The following is a 5,572-nucleotide window of genomic DNA, read 5'->3' as shown; positions in this document are numbered from 1 at the left end:
TCGATGGCCTGAAGATTACGAGTATACACGTGGTCCAAATAATGAATAAGCTCGGCTGTTATGCTTGGTTGTCTAGACCTGATCCGAGATCTCTCCGTCATATAGCTCCTCAGTTGTTTTCCCATTGGCTGTGTGGACTTCCTTGATCTGGCCAAAAATCGAAACCAGGTCGTTCGGTTAGATGCCGCCTCGCTATCCCTAGACAGCGGTACTGGTCTGAAATCTGAAAGGAATACAATGGCCATACCATGTTGAATACACCGGTTCTCGTCCGATCACCGCAGTTAAGACACATTGGGCGTGGTCAATACTTGGATGGGTGACCGCTTGTGAACACCACGTGCCGTTGCCTCAATTCCCTTTAGTGTATCGTAGAGACAGGATAGGAATGGTAGGAGGGAGAGTATTCATTCTGGTGAAAGAATAATTTGTAACCTACGAAAAAGTTAAGGATGAAAAACATGAAATTCTGGGTGTAAGGCTCATCTCTAAAGATAATAGGCAACTTGATGTCTTTGGAATGTACAGACCGGGAAAGGGTAGCGCTATGAGTGCTATTGGACTAGAAAAAGTGTGACTGTATGGGTGGCAGGTACAGATCTCTGCACATGGTTACGAGGGTGTTTATGGGTTATAGTAAGGATGTAAAGAAGGCGGCACATAAGTCTCTGGTAAGACCCCAACTAGAGTATGGTTCCAGTGTATAGGACCCAACCAGGATTACTTAATTCAAGAACTGGAAAAAAATCCAAAGAAAAGCAGCTCGATTTGTTCTGGGTGATTTCCGACAAAAGAGTAGCGTTACAAAAATGTTGCAAAGTTTGGGCTGGGAAGACTTGGGAGAAAGGATACGAGCTGCTCGATTAAATGGTATGTTCCGAGCTGTCAGAGCAGAGATGGCGTGGGAGGACATCAGTAGACGAATACGTTTGAGTGGTGTCCTTAAAAGTAGGAAAGATCACAATATGAAGATAAATTTGGAATTCAAGACGACAACGTGTATAGGAATGGGATCTAGGGATTGGAATAACTTGCCAAGGGAAATGTTCAATAATTTTCCAATTTCTTTGCGATCATTTAAGAAAAGGCTAGGAAAAGAAAAGATAGGGAACCTGCCAGCAGGGCGACTGCCCTAAATACAGATCAGTAGTGATTGATTGATTTATTAATAACTCACTCGGAAGAGTACAAGCAGTGACTCTCATGATGATGATGATGATGATGATGATGATGATGATGCGATTATGATTATAATCGTATGGCCTCAGCTAGCATGTCGATAAATTTTAATTTGATGCCATTTGGCTGCTTGCCTGTCGTAATGTATCACTTCGCAGGCTGCCAGTTAGCCATCACTGCTCTTAGAACTACAATCACCACCATTTCCCGCCATTATTCCCATCTGTTTGTATCAGAATCATTCCCGCTACTTTCGTATTTGTTACATTCAACTTATGATTCCACCCAAGTTTGACTCTCGTACAACAAATCCTATCTGGAAAGATACAAATTAATGCAAAGAAAATTTCTTCGGTTAACACTCTTCTTTCTTACAGAATATTCTTGATGGCAGCTGTGAGTTCATTCCATTATCTACGCTACACATTAATTCAATTCCACTTACAATACTACCACCCTCGGAGAATATAATCTTAAATACTTGAAGTGGTTCAGCTGTTCCTGTTTTGTATTCTCGCCTTGACATTCATCACTTGAGCCTCGAACGCGATAAACCATGTTGAATCACAGGAAATAAAGTCAAGATTATTTGCTGAGTACCTTCAAAAACTGGTTAGAGTTTCTTTTCGTCTTACGTTTTGTTATATCTAGAGTGTGTGGCTGCCTGTTTTATCTCAGTTGTGGTTGGCTTCATGGCTCGAAGTAAACCGCATAACGCGACACTGAGGAGTCTTTCAAACACATTTGTTTTGTCTTCAAGCGAATTGTACACCTCTAGAAAGTATCAGCAGTGGTCCATAGACTGCACCTGCTTCTTTCCCACGGGACATAGTGTGCTTCTCCATGACCCAGACGTCGCAGCAGAAGTGGGTCGTGAGAACATCAGCTGACAAACCGCACTTGCAAACTTGCGTATAAGCAGAGTATTCTAAGATCTGTACTTATCAGTTAGTGCTGACATCATTAGGGGGAAAGTAGACGTACATAATAAAAGGAATATTGTTCAAGGCTTATTTATTTATTTATTTATTTATTTATTTATTTATTTATTTATTTATTTTATTTATTTATTTATTTATTTATTTATTTATTTATTTATTTATTTATTTATTTATTTATTTATTTATTTGTCATAAAATACTAATCGTATGACAAATTTAAATAAGCATAATGAGATAACAATCGGCATAAACAACAATGTTAATATATTTAGTTATTTTTCCGTATTGTTGTTCTTTGTGCATCTCTTATTGTTTGCCGACGTTTTAAATACACTGAAGTGTTCTTTGTCACGGTGACTGAAATACTTCTACTACTATGCTGCCCGGGAGACTGATTACCTCGGATAGTTTAGAAGTATTTAAGTCGCCTTGACAAAGAATACTGCAATGTATTCGAAACGTTGGAAAACTGTACGGAACATACAGGCAATAACAATGTAACAAGGATGGCAACGATGACTGGCGAGGGTCGGTTGCAGAGTGTTTTTGAAAACCTTCTTCTGATGTTCTCGTATTATTCTCATTCTTTTCTTGCTTTTCCTTTTATTTCCTAGAAGCTCACAGCTGTGCGTCCCTAACCGTACAGCCAACTCCTCCGGCACAGCATTTCATGCCGGACTATCATGATACAGAGTAATTGACTGTCGCCTAGCGACAACATGTCCATCAGCTATATCCAATTTTGGTGCGGCTTTGTAATTAAATTAATAATACCAAATCACTCATCATAAGAAATACCTATCGGATTTCGTTCAAACCACTTCCTGAACCATCTCTCGACCACAATAAACTGGAAAAGGGCCAGGAGGAGGAGGAGAAGAACAAGAAAATAATTTTCTATAGAATTATTTTGGTCTTGTAAAAGAAGTAAAACAGTAAAACCTATACGCTTCTTCTCCTGCTACATTTCCAATACGCTCGTGGGTTCGTAGGTGTGAACTCCGTCGTGCATGTGAACCTTTTACGGCCGGATTCACTCCTTAATGCTAATCCTATACGGAGGAATGAATGCCCCGCTGCATATCTCTCTGCTGGTTGATAGTGACATGCTTATATGAAGGGATTTGTACTCCAAGAGAAACTTGCCTCAAATCCACGATCTGGCCAAGATCCTACCCGGAACCATCTGAATCGAAAGCCTCATCCGTACTTATTCATCCTGAAAACCAAAGAGTACAGTATAGAAAACACATTAAATATTCAGTTAATATACAGAAACAGAAATAGAATGGCAAACAGTACAGGTAACAAAGCACTCAGTGCAGGTAGAGAATACGGTTAAAATAGAGAAGGAAATAAATAATTGTGTAATGGGAAATCGTTCCTTTAATATAAATACAGTAGTCCTTATAACTTTGCTTAAAATGGTAGAAAAGAAAAAAGAAGAATTGGAATGGAGTCCAGTATAACCTATTCATCTATAGTTTAGTAGCGCGACATACCCCTCGTTGACTGGCCGATAGTCGGTTACTTCAGTTAGTTTGTACCCTGCGTTGACGTCAAGGGTTTTTGCTTCTTCTTTCCAGTGGTTTAACGTCACACTAACACACAGAAGATTTTCCAGCGGTGGAAGGAAGGGAAAGGACAAGCAATGGGAGGGAAGCGACCCTGGCGTTAATTTAGGTACAACCCCGGAAATTGCCTGGTGTGGAAATGGGGAACCATAGGAAAGCATCTTTAGGGCTGCGGACGATGGGATTCGAAATCTAAATGCAATGCAGGTGTAAGTTCTAAGCGGCACTCTGGTGTCAAGCGTAAACTGAGAGAACCTTCCAATAATGGACCACACACTTTACCGAACAGCGATCGGTTGACACGACGTCTGCTTTAGAACGCGTGCTTGAAAACGTGAAATCCGAATTTCCTGGAGAACCATTAGAGTTACAAAGAAAATTCGAATTTTTTTCTGCTAGAAATTTACTTTTAAAGTACACTCGCTGGGCTTTATTTGATGATAGGGCTAACCGTCTGCCCAGTACTTTGACTCTTAGCGGATAAAATATTCACAAGTTCAGTAAATCACAAGATATTAATGGTCAGCATTTACAAAAGAGAATATATCAAAAATTGATATAGGCTTGCGTTTTAACTGAATATCTGAGGTATACTCATACCAGATATCTGCTCAATTCGTCCAGAAGATTAACTACGATTGAACAAGAAATAAACATACACATCCTCATTTTATACTGTTACTTCATAGTAAACTTATTTCATAAATATTATAGTTTCAGGTCAATATCTTTAAAAAATATATACGTAGACAAGTGAATAAGTATCTGCGATGTTGTTTTAATTGTCTTTAGGTTCTATGCCTTTGTGTACTCACCAGCCGCTAGATGGCATCGTTGTCTACGTCTGTGGTACGTTTCAGCTTCCGCTGTTAGGACGTAAAGATGGCCGCCGCCACTCTCTGTGTGCACCAAGGAAGAACAGATTTCCGTAATCCGCTTTTGTGATCTGACGGTGCACCAGTAGAAGACTTCCCGCACATTACGAGGACAATGTTTTGCCACAGCGAAGTGTTTACCAGTGGGTTGAAAAGTTCAAAGGGGTCGCACGAGTGAGAAGGCTGAGGAAGGATCCGAGCGTTCGCCTGCAGCCGTAACTGATACCAATATTGAGAAAGTGCGTGATGTAATCCTGAATAACAGACGAGCGACTGTTCTACGAATTTCCGCTCCTGGTGCACCCTCAGATCACAAAAACTGGATTACGGAACAATGGTCTTCCTTGGTGTGAACAGAGAGTGGCGCGGCCATCTTTACGTCGTAACAGCGGAAGCTGAAACGTACCACAGACGTAGACAACGGCGCCATCTAGCGGCTCGTGAGGACACAATGCCATAGAGCCAATCTAAATATAATTAAAACAAAATTGCAGATATTCACTGACTTGCCCATAGCAGAATACATATGTTGTTTAGTCCCACTCCTCTTATATTTAAATAATTATAAACTGAGTCTAGATATTGGCAAGTTGATCTCCCTCTTCTTCTCTCACCCCCTGAGGCCTAGCTCACTATCCTTCTCCATTCGCCTCACATCACCCGTGCGTAAAGCTTCAGTTATCGGGCTTATTCCCAACTTAGCCTTTATCTCCTCACTTCCAGTATCCTACTGCGATTATTTTTGCCTCCTTGTACCAGTAAATATGCTCACTACTATCATGTCTGTTACTTACAACTTAGGAATAAGATATCTTTAATCAACCTAGATTTTACTCTTGCACAGCGAAGTCGTTGTGAAAACTAACATATGTAAGGATAGTTCCGTCCAATATTCCGGCAGCCACTTGTTGGCTGTGTGGTTATACAAAATGTTAATACAGGTTCTGTCATTTTTTAATGTTCATTGTAGCAATTTAAAGCGGGATTATGGTTAGCATCACTA

General features: G+C 40.3%; 1 pseudogene; it reads left to right on the top strand.

The window, feature by feature from the left end:
- The first annotated feature begins 233 nt into the window (after positions 1-233).
- LOC136876552 (5S ribosomal RNA) lies at positions 234-352 on the top strand (annotated as a pseudogene).
- The last annotated feature ends 5,220 nt before the right edge of the window (positions 353-5,572 follow it).

Source organism: Anabrus simplex, chromosome 6 (assembly GCF_040414725.1).
Source record: "Anabrus simplex isolate iqAnaSimp1 chromosome 6, ASM4041472v1, whole genome shotgun sequence".
Taxonomy (NCBI): domain Eukaryota; kingdom Metazoa; phylum Arthropoda; class Insecta; order Orthoptera; family Tettigoniidae; genus Anabrus; species Anabrus simplex.
This window is presented reverse-complemented; position numbering and strand designations above follow the sequence as displayed.